At 42.5% G+C, this 17687-nt stretch overlaps 1 protein-coding gene across 3 annotated transcripts in view; it reads left to right on the top strand.

Annotated features, from left to right (window-relative positions):
- The window catches only part of LOC306640269 (proline-rich protein 5-like), a 185983-nt gene that overhangs the window by 22237 nt on the left and 146059 nt on the right, over positions 1-17687 (top strand). Inside the window, exon 2 of one of the 3 annotated variants that reach the window (XM_079104410.1) lies at positions 10936-11024. The exons of the other annotated variants lie outside the window; for them this stretch is intronic. The gene's annotated coding sequence lies outside the window, so the exon portion shown is untranslated. The remainder of the gene's footprint in view (positions 1-10935; positions 11025-17687) is intronic. 3 annotated transcript variants of the gene reach the window in all.

The following is a 17687-nucleotide window of genomic DNA, read 5'->3' as shown; positions in this document are numbered from 1 at the left end:
GCAGTCCCCAGCCACCAAGCCTACTCCTCAGAGTAACTATTTGTAATGATTTGATACATATCTAAGTTCATAATTGTTCCAAAAACATTCTTTGAAATGTACCTACACTGCCTTTCATGCAGAGATGAAGGCATTATTGATGAGATTCTCTTAGCAGACAGGAAACCTTGCACAGGCCTGACAATTTTATCCCAGGAAGGTTGTAAAGTTGCCAGTAATTTGGGGTGTTTAATTTAAAAAAATAATCTCATTAAAATATCCACACAGTTAGGGCTGGGGTTGTAGATCAGTGGTAGAGTGCTTGCCTAGTATGTGTGAGGCCCTGGGTTTGATCCTCAGCACCACATAATGACTGATAAATAAAATAAAGGTACTGTGTCCATATACAACTTAAAAATATTAAAAAAAAAATCCACACAATTATACCCAACATAAATTCTTGGTGAACCCTGGAAATGAGTTCATAATAAATATAACACAAGAAAACTGAACAATTTAACTATGGATTAGAATGAACTGTGGCAGATGCTTTTTTTGTCTGCTTAGCTTACTCTGGTTATACTACTTTTGGTTCCTTTGGGGAATTCCTTCTCTACTCCACATGATTTTTGAATATGTGTCAGTCAAAATATTGCTCACTGCCACTCACTTCTCTTCTAGCTTCACAATAGAATTGATGGTGTGACCCAACCTAACCATCTATGGGACATGGCAATAAGTTAAAGGACTGGACACATGACCAGAGTCAGACCTTGTCTAGTGTCAGGAATTGGAGAGGAAGAGTAACCCTCCTGTTGTAAGTTAAATTGTGCTCTCCTAAGATATGTTGAAATTCTAATCCCTTGTACCTGTGTATATGACCTCATCTGAAAATAGAGTCTTTGCACATATCATCTCTTTAACATGAGCTCATATGTAACTTGTGCTATGGTTTAAATATAGATAGTGTCTCCTAAAAGTCCATGTGGTGAAGGCCTGGTCTCCAGGATGGTACTATTGAGAGACGGTGGGAACTTTTAGTAGGTGGAACCTAGAGTGAGGTCCTTAGGTCATTGTGGGTATGTTCTCAAAGGGGATTGTGGGATCCTGGTCTTTTCCTCTCCTGGTCTCTTCTCTCTTTCCTGACTTTGATCTAAGCAGGTTGTTCTGCCACATATTGCCACAAATACCTTCTGCAGAGGCCCAAAAATGTCGGGATGGCTCATCTTGAACTGGAACCTCCAGAACTGTGAACCAGAATAAACCTTTTCTCTTAATAAGTTTATTTCTCAAGGTATTTCATTATAGTATTGCAAAACTGACTAACACAATTAAGATGGGCCCTATTCTAATATGACTAGCATCTTATATAAGAAGTTGCAAAGGGACATAGAGACACATGAGGAAGATGCCATGTGAGGATGGAAGCAGAGATTGATTGATGTGATACTATAAGCCAAGTGAAGCCTAAATGCTAAGGAACAGCAAGGTTTTCTGGCAACACCAGAAGCTAAGAGAAAAACATGGGTCAGAGTCTCTCCTACAGCCTTCAGACTGCATGTTCCTGTGGACAACTTGACCTCAGACTTCTAACCTCGAGAATTAGAGACTAAATATCTGTTTTTTTAATTTTTTTAAGCCACCCAGTCTCTGGTATTTGTTACAGAAGCTCTCAGATGCTCATACACTTGCCATTCTTTGGATATGAAGTTGGCAGTGGCTAAGGATTTGGGGTGGCTCTCTGTGAAGGGGTAGGGACAAAATAAGAGATAAAAAGAGATGAGAGGTGAACCAGTAGGAAGTGAGTAGTTCTGGTACTGCTGAACCCCAGTTCTAATCTATTGGCCTGGTTCCCATAGCAATCCCTTTCTGTGCTACCTGTTACCTATCTCAGAGCTTTCTAACCAGGGCACCAATTTCTCAGGAAATTAATTTTCCTGAGAAACCAGTTCCTCCAGCTTGGCAGCCGGTCTGGGCTGCGGTGGGAAGACTGCCTCCAGTTGCAACCATTTGAGATCCCCCTGTGGACTCTTACACAAACCATTTTCTCTCTGCCAGAACATGAGAAAGTTGGGAAGCGCCAACATATCTCCAAGCCTTCCTAGTGTAATGAACCCATAGTTCCTGCTTTTGCTGACATTATTTTGACCTGGATTTCTAACATTTGTAATTCAAAGAATCCTGGTTTATCCAGTATGATCAGCTACAAATATGTTAAGCATTTGGAGAATGTCTGCTAAAAATTATTGAGGCTGATTACAATACTGTGTATTGGCAAGGATGCACAGCAACTGAAAGTCTTGTATGCTATTGAGTATTACAAAATAGTACTTTGGAAGTCCATGTGATAGTTATTATAAAGTTAAACAATTATTTCACTATTAGTTATAGACCCAAGAGAAACAAGTGTCCACCAAAAGACTTAAACAAAACAGTTCAGAAGAATTATTACTAATAATCGATAACTTGGAACAGCTCAAATGCTCCAGCAACAAGTAGTGGATAAATAAATTATTATATATTTGCATAAGATTTCTCTATAGTTCATAGAAAAAAGCAAATCATTGGAATGTGCAAGAATATAGATGAATCACAGACCTTGTGTTGGGTTACAGAAGGCAGACACGAAGCATATATTGCACAATTCCACATATCTGATGTTCCAGAAGAGCACAGCCTTGTCAATATTTGTGCCTGTCAAACTGGGGAGCAGGCAGTGAAAGGTGGGTGGGTGAAAACCCTGTGAGATGCTGGAAACACCCCGTATCTCTAGGCTGGGAGTTGCAGCCTCTGGTTTGGACATATGTAAAATTCTAAGTTCGGCTCTTAAAAATGATTATGCCTTAGGGGAGTCATTACGGGCCTGGAAAATTCTAGGGGAAACCAGTACTTTCTGAGTTTGTAAAACATGGTATTTAATATCAATAATCTTAATTTATTCTTCTTAAATGCATCTGAAACAAATGCATACTTTTTAGAATTGTAGATAATGCAGAAAACTAAAAAGTAGGAAATAAGTCATCCATATTCTACTAGAGAAAACCACTGTTGACTTTTGAGATACATCTTCCTGTTCTCTTTTAGTCAAATAACTCTATTCTCTTTTCATGTTAATAAAAGTCTGATTATAGTGTACCAATTACTTGGTAACTCTTTTTTTTCACCTTTTGTATACAATTTTTACAAGATATATATTGCTAAAAAAAAGTATTGGTTGGATAGCTCAGTCGGTAGAGTGCTTGCCTTGCAAGCACAAGGCCCTGGGTTCAATCCCCAGCACCACAAAAAAAAAAAGTATTGGTTAATATTCTTCAACAACACCATTTTCTGTGTTGGCATGATACACTCCATATTCCTTCACCATAAGTTAAATCAGTTTCTAAAGGTTTTAATCATTGCTTTTCACGTCTTGACAACAGAACCCCCCTCTCGAGTAAATAGTCATTTGTCTTTACACATGTCCAGGTCCTAGGGTAGATTCCTGTGAATCAATTGTTGAGGTTTGCAAAAATGCCAAGGTTTCTTTCCCTATTTTTTAAATTAAGAGGTAAACATTTCTTTACTTTTGATGTATATTTCAAATTTCTCCCCAAACTATGGCAAGAATATCTGCCTTTTTATTTTACTTTTTCCTTAGTTAACCTCTCAAATATGCAAAATTAGATAGTATTATGAATACCCACATATCTATCATCCAACTTTAATAATTATCAACATTTTTGTTTTCTTAAAAATATTTTCAGTTGTAGATGGACACGATACCTTTATTTTATTTATTTATTTTTACGTGGTGCTGAAGATCGAACCCACAGCCTCATGTGTGTGAGGCAAGTGCCCCACCACTGAGCTACCACCCCAGCCCACATTTTTTGTTCTTATTTAACTCCCATCTCCCCTCCACCAAAATACACCATTATTTTCTTTTCTAGTCCATTTAAGGCCAATTACAAATGTTATAGTTTTTCACCCATAAATACTTCAGTGTGTGTCTCCACTAAAAATGGACAAGCACACACACACACACACACACACACACACACACACACTGTCACAATCACACACAAACTGACATCAATCCACGATTCAGTTCTAATGGAATCTTCGAATACCCAGTCTATATTCAATTTTCCCAATTTTTCTCCAAAAAGTTTTACCACTTGCTTTACTGGACTCAAGACCCAAACCAACACTGCCTCTACCTGCCTCCTCTCTCTTTCAATTCCCTTCCTCCCTTCTCTCTGCTCCTCCTCCCCAACAGTTCTATTTATTTGCAGACCCTGAGTCAGCCGTTTGTCCTTCAGAAGGGCCCATGTTCCTCATGTGGATGACTGAACCCTCATGGTGCCCTTAACCGGTTCTCCCTCTTTCCAGCACTGCCCCCCACACACCCAGAGGCTCCATTAGATTGTTTTGATTAAAGTTGCTAAGCTCTTAAAGCAACTTTTAAATGGCCTCTGCAAAGATCATGACTATTTGAAGAATCCAAACCATTCTTAAGGGACTAATGAAACGTCGGGATAAGTGGTTGCTCAAACCTTGCCCAGTTAGGGGCAATAAAAATACAACCCTGTTATTGCATCTGGGTGGATTCTTCTGAGGCCCGTGGGAGACGAAGTACAAAGTGCTAGGAGCCTTTGGAGGGGAAAAGAGATTTCACTCCATGTTTACTTAGCTCACAGAGAAATGTGACTCAAAGAAACAGAAGTTGGGGTTTGTATAATAGGGGAAGAAGAGGAGAGAAGGGGACTTAGAGGCAAATGACTTTTAGCAAAGATAAATGGACCCTTGGGAGTATAGATGGGAGGTCCGATAGTTTGTGACAATGTCTTTTAGGTAATTTCTTCTCCCAATGCCAAGTTCACATCTCCAGGGATAGGAATTAATCTCCTGTGGTTGCAAAATTCCCAGGGAGGGGATTTATGAGCACTGGGCTCCTTTGGGAAGCTCGGCTTTTAGGCAGGTAAGGGGGTTCAGGAAGAAAGACTCCTCATGGTGGTATATTTTCGCCCTCTCCATTTGCCTCATCTGAAACTTGCCTGGAAGTTTTACAGATAAGGATCTAAGTTATGCGATTGCTCCTGATTGCTCCATATCTCATGGAATGCGTCTCCCTGTCTTGGGAAAGGTCAGACCAGTTGCACAGGCGGTAGTGGTGCAGGTGGGAGCAGTGGAGTCGCTGCAGTCACCCTTTACGTGGTGCAAGAAATCAGGCCTGCAATGAAGGGCATTCTGTGGAAGCCAGAGAAAAAGAAAGATGAATAGTTGGAGCAGACTATAAAACCATTTTTTTAAAGTCCAGAGTGCAACCACTTGAGAAGATTTCTACACATTGGACTCGAAGTGTCCTTAGATGATGGAGTGAGGACGGTAGTGGTAATGTCACAGGAGCGGTTATTTCCTGGAGCAGAGCACAGGAGATGAGGTATTCTGGTGAACTTTCTCAGACTGTTGTGATAAATCCTTTGAAGTTATATGAAGTTGTACAGCTTCAGCTTCCAGGGTTTTGGGGAAAGGGCAGATCTAGTCCTCAGTGGTGGGAGAAAAATGGAAACATTAGTTACTGACAAACTAAGATGGCAATATCCCTTTTACAAAGAGTCCAGAATTACTCACAGGCAATGCAAAGGACTAGAGTCTGATGATACGCAAGGTGAGTTTTCCATTGAACATTTCTCTCTACAGTTGTTCCCATTTTGATCCAAGACAATCAAAGTAAGTCTAGCCTCATTAAATTTGCATAAGTGCAGCAAAATGGTAATTGTCCACACAAGTCTTTTAAAGTTTGCTTTTACTGGAAATTCAGGACTTTTAAGAGCCTCTTGAGGCTAGGAAGCCAAAGCCCAGAACTTGCCTTCAGACTTACCTTGTAATTATCTGTAGATTTAGGTGAATTCTTCTCTTCTTGAGGTCTTCAAAATAAGTTTATGTTTTTTTTAACTTCCCAGAAGTTGGAAGGCTGAGAACCCTGTAATGTAGGGACCAGGATAATTTTTCAAGAGGGGTTTGTAAGCATTGACTCCAAAATCTCAGTTCCTTAAAGGTGGTCATATTTGACTCCCTGCAATCATCCTCAAATATGACAATGCAGTTAAAGCTGTGCTAACACAACAGATGTTTCCAATTATGTTCTCTTGGAAGGAGAACAAATTATTATTGAACTTATGCAAATAACTATATTGCCATGAAACAAGAATACTCAGTAAGTCTCTGAATTCTGGAGGGATCAAATGGGGAGAAAGATGCAGATCTTAGTTCTGTTTACAGAAATATAAACTATTAAGCTGCTGTAAGTAATAGCGTAAGAAAACAGAGGAGTTTCCTTATATCCACCAAACCAACATCCAAGAACCAACAGTGCTCTAAACAAAAAGGTCATAAAATTGTAGTCATTCTTCATATGTTCATTTAGACCCATGGAATTAATTCTTGTTCTGCCTTGGTCTTGGGTTAGCAGTTTTATGAACCCATCTACTTGTCCATTAGTTCTGGAAATCCTACCTCAATCTGCTGGTTGGATCTTAAAGTGTCTTAGGCAATGTCACCAGGAACCTGTATTTCTGCTTGCCTGTCATAGTCCCTGCCATGGGTTTCTTGTTGGCCTCCGGGTGATTCCAAGAACCTTCAGAGGGTATCAGAATAAAAAGATAATCTCTGAATGACCAAAGGATTAAACCCATCCATGGTTAAAGATATCATGAGATTCATTATAAGATAAAGAAGTGGGAAATTTGGTTGTTTCTGTGACACACATGACTTTTAAAGATAATAAACAAAATTATGACATACCAGGACAGCAAGAGCACTGACAGATTTCTAGGAACTTTCTATAGTTTCTGAAATACTTAATATAACATAAACCCAGACAAATATAGGGAAGGTTAAGAATCTCTTCCCATTTGACAATGCTTCCTATGCAACTTAGAATAGCAAATATACCTCATGAACTTAACATCCCTCTATTGGGAAGGTGATGGAATAAATCCTTAGAGATTTTTCAGGAGCCTTCTGAATCTCGAATTCAGTTTGAGGCTAAGAAGACTTCATTTACAATTTGATTTAGAGTAGTTGTCAAAAGGGAGTGAGTCCTTCATTAGATAGGGTCATAGGTCACTGTTTCTTAAAAGAAGACTTGGTTCTATTAAATAAAAAGACATGAAAACTACTCCTGAAGACACAGAATCTTTGGTTCCTGGGAAGATTATTCAAAAGGTAAAGAGAAACCATTTACAATCTCCTATTAAGAGCAGGCTGATAGTCCAAGAAACTTCATCGTTTTCAGAGAGAGAATGTCAAGCTCAGTCTTTCACTGAAATGCTTCTGATATTAAAACCAATTTGAAAAACGTATAATAACTCCATTCAATCTTAGCTTAGCACATGAATTAAGCCATGAGCTGAACTGTCAAGAGCTTAGCAAAAGAAAAGAGATTTTTATTCAAGTGCATAGGTAAGACTTCACAGAAAAATGTGACTCAAGGAGCTGGTTAGTTCTTGGGGCTTGTTGTTAGTTGGGACTCTCCAAAGAACAGAGGCAATAGGATAAGGTTTTAGGCATTGAGGTGGATAAGATATATTTATTTTGAGTAATTGGCTCCTGTGATCATGGAGGCTGAAAAGTCCCACGGTCTGCTGTCTGGAAGTTGGTAACCCAGAAAAACCAGAGGTGCAATTTAGGGTGAGTCCCAAAGCCCAAGAACCAGGTGTCTTAGTTCCTTCCTGCTGCTACACTAAAATACCTGAGACCAGGTAATTTATAAACAACAGAAGTTTATTTCCTCACAGTTGTGGAGGTTGGAAAGTCCAAAATCAAGGCATCAGCAGGTTCAGTGACTGGTAAGGGCCTGCCTTTGCTTCCAAGATGGCACCTTAGGTGCTTTGTTCTCACCTGGAGAAAGGGAATGAAGGGTTGTCTTATAAGGTCTCTAATCCCATCCATGAGAGTGAAGCCCTCATGGCCAAACCACTTCCTAAAGACTCCACCACTTATGACCACCACACTGATTTTCATCATGAATTTTGGAGGGAACACAAACATTGCAATCAGAGCGCCAAGGTAGCCAATGGTGGAAATCCCAGTCAAGGAAAGGAAAACTCGTTTTTCTTTCAGTCTTTGTTCTGTTCAGGCTCTCAGAGGATTGGATGATATCCACCCACCTCAGGGACAACATCTATTCCAATGTTAATTTCATCTGAAAACACACAGGCACACCCAGAAATCATGTTTAGGCAGGTATCTTTGCACCTTGTGACCCAGCCAAGTTGATACATAAAATTAACCATCACAGGACATCTATGCCCTCTTAACAGGGCAGGGAGGAGGGGAAGAAGAGCACCTGTTAGGGAATGAATGACTGTTAGCAAAGGTAACAGACCCCTCTGAGAACAGAAGGGAGATGGGGGGGGGGGGTATGACAGTACACGTCTGGAGGATTTCTTAACCTGGTGCCATCCCTGGTGATAAGAGCGAATCTTCCCTGATTGCAAAACTCTTGGGAGGAGATTTTGATGGTTGAATTCTTCTGAGAGGTTCTTATTTTGGGCAGATAAGAGATTTCAGAAAAAGAGTCTTCAAAGTGTTATATATTGTGGTTCCCATTACCTTTCTCTCCATATTCATCCTCGTTTCTCTCTCTCTTTCTCTCTCTCTCTCTCTCTCTCTCTCTCTCTCTCTCTGGCTCTTTTAATCCTGAGGATTGAACACAGGGGGTACATAACCACTGAGCCACATGTCCAACCCTTTTTATGTTTTATTTTGAGATAATATCTTGCTAAATTGTTTAGGGACTTGCTAAATTTTCGAGGCTGTCTTTGAACTTATGATCCTCCGGTCTCAGCCTCCTGACTCGCTGGGATTACAGGTGTGTGTCACCTCACCCGACTCTATTCATTCTTACTCATCAACCCAACAAAGTTTTTTTTTTTTCGTTTTACAGGTTGGGAAACTAAGAATTGGCAACGCTAAGGAATTTACATGAAGTCACAAAGCTAGGAAGTGGGGTGCTGGGCTTGCATCCTAGCCCCTCGTGACTGCAGGTTCTTCCTCCTACGAAATTGTTTTGCAAATGGGTGTGGACAGCCAGAGGATCCCCCTGATCCTTTCTAGGCTGTCCAGTTTTAATCCTTGTAAGTAGGATTTATTTATAAAAACAAGTATGGATGATTGATGGTGGAGAAGGCAACACGTACACGAATTTTAAAGATCTAAAACATTCAAAGAAATTTGCCCATCGTTGAGCCTGTGTTTGGGTTCATGAATGGTCTTCTCGTATGCTTCCTTCTCATGGTAATTCCAACAGATCACTTTTCATAATTCTCCATTTTGGATGAGAAGTTCCAAAATATAAGAAATATCACTTCTTACAAGTTGTGTGACCTTGGGCAAGTTACTTAATCTCTCTGAGTCTTAGTTTCCTTATCTGTAAAATGCAGAAAAACAGGGTTGCTTTGAGAATGAGATAGAAACCATTCACCTAAAGCCTTTATAATTTTTTTTAAAAATTTAAATTTGTTTTAATTATTATACATGACAGGAGAATGCACTTTGTTACATCATATGTAATGGAATATAATTTCTCATTCTTCTAGGTATACCTGATGTAGAATCCCACCGGTCATATATGTACATGGAGTAATAATGTCTGATTCATTCTATAATCCTTCCTATCCTCATACCCCCTCCCCTCTCATCACTCCTGTGTATCTAATCTAAAGTAACTCTATTTTTCCCTAGCCTCTCCCCATTGTGAATTAGCATCTGCATATCAGAGAAAATATTCAGGCCTTTGGTTTTTTGGGACTGGCTTATTTTGCTTTGCGTGATATCCTCCAGCTCCATCCATTTACCGACAAATGCCATAATTTTCATTCTTCTTGATAACTGAGTAATATTCCATCATATATACATATATATATCATATATATACACATATATATGTATATATGATATATGTATATATATATACATATATCACTTTTTTTTATCCATTCTTCTGTTAAAGGGCATCTAAGTAGGTTTCATAATTTGGCTATTGTGAATTGAGCTGCTATAAATATTGATGTGGCTGCATCACTGTAGTATGCTGATTTTAAGTCTTTTGGGTATAACCTGAGGAGTGGGATAACTGGGTCAAATGGTGGTTCCATTCCTACGTTTTGAGGAATCTCCATACTGCTTCCCAGAGTGGCTGCACAAATTTGCATTCCCACCGGCAATGTATGAGTGTGCCTTTTCCCCCACATCCTCGCCAACACTTATTGTTGCTTGCTTTCCTGATAATTGCCATTCTGACTGGAGTGAGATGAAATCTTAGAGTAGTTTTGATTTGCATTTTTCTAATCGCTGGAGACGATGATCATTTTTTCGTGTGTTTGTTGATCAATTGTATGTCTTCCGCGAAGTGTCTGTTCAGTTCCACCTGAAACCTTTAATTTAATTTTTGGCTTTAGGTGGACTCATTCTTATTTAAGTGCTTTCATTCTGCAGCTCACACCTGCAATTAAAACTAAAAGAGGATAACAATCATTTCATGAGTAGTAATAAAACTAGAAACAATATTATTAAAAGAAATCCTCAGCATTTGCTCATCCTCCTCGGACGCAGGCAACTGCACCGTCCAAACCACAGGTTCACCAGGGCCAAAGCTGGGTCGGTTTCTAGTTCTACATGTGACTCTGGCATCCTGGGGACAAACAACAGGGATTGGGGGTCTTTACCAGCTCTGAGGAGGCATGGGTCTTAGGCCGACTCCTCTGCTCTGTGACCTGAGTGATTTTCTTAACCCTCCATGCCTAATCCATTGCCAAACTCCAAATCCCTTCTCTCCCAAATACCTTGCCAGTCTATCCATTTCTCTGCCTTCTACTTCTCTCCCCTCCACAGTCAAGCATCACCTCTCCTGGGAACCACTGGAGTCTCCTAACAGGCCTTCTTCCTTCTGGTCTTGTTTTCATTATTTAGGATGATCAGCGTTGTCTGGGAGTGATGGAAAATCCAAAACAGCAAGGTTTAAACACAATTAAGGCTCTCCCCCACCCCCATATAAAAAGGTAGGTAGCTCACTGAGAGCCCATTAAAATATCTGAAATTCAAAAGTCCGAAAATACCATTTAGGGGTTGAGGATGTGATGCAACTGGCTCTCTTGCTCAGTGCCTGTGGGAATGGAAATTCTTAGGTTGTTCGACAGACACTTGTGTATGTTGTTCTAGGAGATCAAATGACTGAGCCGGTTCACTCTCAGGTATTTACCCAGAAAAATAAAACATACGTCTGCACCAAAGCTGTACATCAGTGTTCACAGCTGCTTTGTTCACAATAGGGCGAAACAGCACATTACCCCAATGTCCATCCTCTGGTGAGTGGATTGAACAAACAGTGGTTCATCCATGCAACAATGTATGAGTACAATAAAAAGAAATTAAATATCTGAAGTGGCTCGGGATTGGCAAGGCATCCCACAAGTCAGGACCAGGCCTACTTTCTTCCTGATGGTTAGTTCCCTCTTTAAAGAGACCTCAGAAGCCCCGCCCACTGACAAATCTGCTTACGTGCCATTGGTCATGATTTAGTCAGGAACCGCCTAGTTGCAAAGGGGGCTGGGAAATGTAGTCCTTTTCCTGGATGGTCTCGGTGGGCGGGGTGGGGGGTATTTCATGACTACGGAAGAAGATAGGGATTTGTCTGCCACTTGCATTTTGTTTTCAAAATAAGCATCTGATTATATTGTTTTCTCTGCTCAAAGCTCTTCTGTGGTTTTCAGTTGCTCCCCAAATCTGCCCAATCTGGCCTCCGTTCCCTCCGCTGCTCCATTTGGAACCTCAGCCAGCATTTACTGCCCTTAGCTCCCTGGCAGGCCAGCAGGGGCTTACTGACTGCTTCCCTCTGCTTGGAATGCCGTCCCCTCCCTTCTGCCCGTCAACCCCTCTGTCCTTCAGCTCTCAGGTCATCCTGACTCCGGCCTAAGTCAGATCCCTTTCCTTGTTTTGCTTTAGATTTACCTTTCCTGCGTGGCACTCCCGTCAGTATGTAATTTTGTATTGGCGTGACAGTTTGACTAATAGCTTTCTCACACGCTAGATGGTTCGCATCTCGTCCTCCACCTTTCATTCCAGTGTCTAACTCAGAACAGCACTGGGCAGCGGGGGCTAAAGGAGCCTTTGTTGAGCGAGCGAGCAAGCGAGCTGTGCACAGCGCTGCTCCTTGAACTGAGGTTGCCAGGGAGCAGCCCCGAGTCCCCCTGCCCTGGCTGCAGAACACTTCCCTCCCTGAGGGCCTTCCTTAGGTGACTTTTTAAAAATGCTTCTTGGGATTTCACTCGATCATTTGACTTCCATTCTGAATGTCCATTGAAGTCACCATCTATGCACTGAGCAGAGATCTTTGCACAAATATTACCCATTGGAGAGCCAGGCATGGTTCTCAAAGTAATTCCAATTACTCTGGAGGCTGAGGCAGGAGGATCAAAAGTTTGAGGTCAGCCTGGGCAATTTCTCTAGAGCCTGTTTCAAAATTAAAAAAAAAAAAACAAAACAAAAAAAAAAAAACAGGCTGGGTATATTAGTGGTAGAGTGTCTCTGGGTTCAATCCCAGTAGTGAGAAAGAGAGAGAGATTTTTTTCAGCCTTTTTAGAAAGGGAGTCAGCTTGAGTGTTGGGGTGGGTAATGTGAAATGAATTTATGGAAATAAAAGTCACCACACAGTTCTTCAACTCCTATTTCCCTGTGGGGGGAGTCGGAGCCACTCAGGATGGGAACTGGCTTGGGGGAGGGCAGCCACACACTGGGACACTGTCCACTGTTCATTGAACTGCCAAGTCCAGGCGACTTTGATCTACAAATTGTTCTCAAGTACATGGCATTGATGTCTGATGCAGGCATGATATGGCCTACTCACGTGGGCACTTTGACAGAATAATTGTGGGATATCAGTAAATTCAAAACACTAGGCTTTCCGTAGTGCAACTCATGGTCAGCCAACTATATCATCAGAAAAAATGAAAAAACACTTTCTAAATATTTCTTTATTCCAAGTTTCCTGGATTCGTGGAGCATTGCCTCTGTGATGTCTGTTAGGAGGCCTGTTTGTAATCCTGCGATGGGTGTCTTCTGATTTCATTGTGGGTCGGCCTCAAAACATAGTCAAAGAAGGAGACAGCAGAGTTGAGTCCAGGAGGGAGGGAACATGGCCCTGCGGTTGGCGTGAAGCAGCGGCTGTAGACCCTCCTCCTTCTGGGGACTCGGAGCAGCCTGGGCCCTGCATGTCCTGCAACAGGCTCATCTTTTGTCACCCTCACCATTTGGCTGTGTCTGCCAACCAACCAGCAGATTGCATTTTTCAAATGTAAGCGTGTTTACAAAGGAAAACTAGATTAACTTAAAATGTATAATGCCATCTCCAGCAGAACGGGGCTTTTTCTGTTTTGCTCTCTGTTGTCGTCCCTCTGTGACTAAGATGCCTGGCAGGGGCTCAAGGAAAGTTTGTTGAATGAATAAATGTGATTGTTAGTCAAAGAGATATAGGCATTCTTCTAAGTTATAAATCTATAGCTGTCACAAATAATGGAAAATATTCCTCTACTTCCCATGTAGAGTCCTCTTGCCTGCCAGCAGCGATTCACCCACACAGCCTGCTTTCCCAAGCTGTATAACAGTCGTCACTGCAGGAAGGAGCTCATTTCATCATTTATTGTCTTTCTCCCTCACTAGAGAGGCACCTCTGTCCCTTAACAGTGTGCCTACCTCTGATTCCTCGTCACCTAACACGATGTGGGGCCCATTACAGGTACACAGCAAACACAACTCAATGAGTAGCAAGCCTAACTTAATCTTTACAGTAATCCTAGCATGAAAGTTATCTCTATTATCTTATGAATGAAGAAGAAATGGAGACACAGAGGATTCAAGTGGCTTGACAAGGTCACGAGCTTATAATTAATGCTGTCAATATGGAAAGCAGGCAGTCTAACTTAGGAGTCCCCCTTTTTATGTATTTTCCTGAGTTACATGGTAATTTCTGCTCCAGCCCAAGTCACCAAGCATGTCAATTTAGATAGATCAATGACAAAGCAACAATTGTTTCCGACATTATTGAAGTGTATTGTAACTGCTATAAGCCTGAAGTTGGTTTCCCCCAAAATTCATATGTGGAAATTTATATGTTCTTCCTCACAGTCTCAGATGACTGCTGAAGGTCCAGACATCGTGTCTACATTCCAGAATTTACACATAGGACTTTCCTTTAAGTCCCATTTGTCAGATGGCCACACCTAGTCACTAGTGAGTCTGAAAAATACAGTCCATGGGCTAATGTATTAGATAGGTTGTTAAAAACGAAGAAGGGGAGATATCTATTGGTCTCTACCACAGCTTGGCTCTGGAAACCTTTTTCAAGCAAGACTCAGGTCCGCTCTCAAGGGTTCCTTCACCTGCTTGCTGGTCTGAATTCTGTCCCCCTCGTTACTCACCGTTCTTGAAACACGCCTGGCACCGCGCTGCTGCCTCTCCATGCCCTGGGTCCCCTGGAACGCCTTTTGTCCCTGTCTGAGCTCCCAGTGAGCCTGAGAGCCTCTCCCGACTTCTCCCTCCCACACCGAGCTCTTCGGGTGAGGAGCGTGGATGTGCTTCCTGAGATCCTTGTGTCCCGGCCTTGGATTGCTCTGCTTTGAATGACCTGACCAGCTTGAACCTTTGACTGTTCATTTTTTACACATTTAAGCCTTACCCCCAGTCCTGCCCTCGTTCCAGATTCCCTGAGGTCTGAGCCCCTTACTCAATGAACATTTCTGGGTCCCCTGCCTCTCTCCTGGCATTGCCCTCTATGTTGGGGACTTCACACTACCTAAGATGCAAGACCCGGCCTCAAGATCCGATTTCCCACAGCGTCCGGTTTTGACGCTTGTGCCTGTCATTAAATACTTCATAAATTTCTGTTGCTTTATTGAGGAATAAAAGCTGACATTTATTTAAATGATTATTACTTATATTCATAACATTTATTAAGTATTGACTATGCGTTAGGCACTCTGCTAGTCTTACTTTATTTTTTTTCTTTCAACAGCTAGGAGGCAGGCACTGTGGATTTTTACAGCTACAGATGAGGCACAGAGAAGGGAAGTTACCTGACCAACATCACACAGCTAGTAAAGGGTGGAGCCAGAATTCAATCCAGGCAACTTGATTCCTGAGCTCAGGCTCTTAGTCAATATGTAAAAATGACAATTGGAAAGCAGGGCTGATCACAGGATTCAAATATTTACTGGCATCATTTAAAATAGCCATCCACACCATGGGCTGTGCCTGCTACCCAGACCCAATGGGAAGCTTTGCTGGGCCAGGAGGTCCTTGTCCCTGGGAGTGCCCCTGGCCTGGGCCCTGCCACCCTATCAGTCCCCCTTTGAGTCTCAGCTGCCACTTGTTCCCTCCCTTCCCCTTTGATGGATAAATCCCACTTGGAGTGACAAAAACCAATCGGTCTGCCTCTGTGTCCCGTGCAGGCTGGTAGCTTGATCTCCAAGGTGGCACGGGAGGGAGAAACTGAGCCCAGTCTGCAGTCTGGGTCCCCAGCTGGATCTGGTCACTGACACATTTTGCTTAGCCCTGCCCAATGCTCGGCATTGTATTTTAATTCACAGTCAGCACTTAAAATTAGAAGATATTGCACAGAGTCTGGATTTGGGGCTTCTCTTGAAAACCCCAAAGGCTTTGGAAGTGCTGGGTCCACATGCCCCGGGCTCAGGCTGCCAGGTTCAGGTGGAGCACAGTCCCACTGATGTTGTGGGTTGGCACAGCTCCTCCACCCTACTGCTCGGACACCTGCAGCTGCTGCATTCTTTGTCTTCAGTGGCCGCCGCCAATAATAGCAATGAGACCGAGTGTACATGTGTTTGACTCTGTGTCCAGCACTGTTCTATGTGCTTGGCCTTTTTTTAAAAAAATACTTTTAAAATTTTGTTCTTTTTAGATAAACATGACAGTAGAGTGTATTTTGACATATTATGCATGCATGGAGTATAACTTCCCATTCTTGTGGTTGTACATGATGGATGTGGAGTTACACTGGTCGTGTATTCACATATGAACACAGGAAAGCGGTGTCTGTTCATTCTACTGTCTTTCCTATTTCCCTACCCCTTCCTTCCCTTCCTTCCCCTCTGTCTAATTCAATGAACTTCTATTCTCCCTGCACCCCTTAGTGTGTGTTAACATCTGCATGTCAGAGAGAACATTCGGCCTTTGGTTTTTTGGGATTGGCTTATTTCACCTAGCATGATAGTCTCCAGGTCCATCCATTTACCTGCTCATGCCATAATTTCACTCTTCTTGACAACTGAGTAATATTCTATTGTGCATATACACCATATTTTCTTTATTCATTTTTCTGTTGAAGGGCATGTAGGTTGGTTCCATAGCTTGACTATTGTGAATTGAGCTGCTATAAACATTGATGTGACTGTGTCACTGTAGCATGCTGATTTTAAGTCCTTTGGGTATAACCTGAGGAGTGGGATAGCTGGGTCAAATGGTGGTTCCATTCCAGGTTTTCTGAAGAATCTCCATACTGCTTTCCAGAGTGGTTGCACTAATTTGCAGCCCTACCAGCAATGTATGAGTGTACCTTTTTCCCCACATCCTCGCCAACACCTGTTGTTGCTTGTATTCTTGATCATCGCCATTCTAACTCGAGTGAGATGGACTCTCAGTGAGTTTTTGTTTGCTTTTCTCTAATTGCTAGAGACGTTGAACATTTTTTCAGAGACTTGTTGACTGATCGTATTTCTTCTCCTGTGAAGTAGTGCTTGTCTTTTAGTTTTCCACTGTCACCTTTGCACGAGGGGCTGTCGTTTCCCCCACTCTACAGAAGAGGACCCCGAGCTGCATTCACGGTGGAAGGTCTGGAACCCACCCCCACATCCTGGCATCAGAGCCTTTGCTCTTCCGTCCCTCACTGTCACCTCTCCATGCAGACCTTGGAGTCTGTGTCCCTGCTCTAAAAGGAGAGGGGAACACGAGGGGACCAGCCCCTGCCCCCTGGGCTGCCTGAAGTTGACCCATTGAAAATAGAAAACCACCCAGCTGATTTCCTATGCTAAGAACAGACAGGCAGGAAAAGGCTGTTTTTCCTTGTTGTGCTGAACGAGGCGAACTTGCACTAGGGAGCAGGGTGAGCACTTGACAGAGTCTCTGGGGCCATCTCAGAGCCAGCTGTGGCGGGGACAGCCTCCCCTTATCTCTCTTGGAACGGAGAAAATTAATTAGTTCTATTCGGGTTCCATCCAACCCTCACTGAAACATTAGCCCATAAACAAGTGTAATCTGTCTCAGTCCCGGAATCTCTCTGGGGAGCTGGTGGGGTGGGCGGCGGGTGGGACTGTGATAGCAGGTCAGGCAACCATCTCGGTCCTCATCCCGGTGTCCACAGTGGTCGCCAGCCTGCCTGAGCGCCCCCTGGGCTGCCAAGTGCACAGTGTGGTGATAAATGGAACCTGTCACACACTGAGAGATTAATTTGGTAGAGTTATTTGCCCGATGCCCTCGGGAAACGGAACCCTCTTCCTATGCAAGTACTCATGTGAGTTTCACTTGGAAAGCTCCATAATTTACAGGCAGCAGGAATATGGCTGGTTCAGTGGGCAGTGGCCATCCTGAGACCACACTAGGAGCAGAAGCTGTCCCTTGAGCACTTCTGTGTGCCAGGAGCTCCGGATGCCACACAG

This window comes from Sciurus vulgaris (assembly GCF_902686455.1).
Source record: "Sciurus vulgaris genome assembly, chromosome: 11".
Taxonomy (NCBI): domain Eukaryota; kingdom Metazoa; phylum Chordata; class Mammalia; order Rodentia; family Sciuridae; genus Sciurus; species Sciurus vulgaris.
Note: the sequence above shows the minus strand (reverse complement) of the source record. Positions and strands in the feature narration are given on the sequence as shown.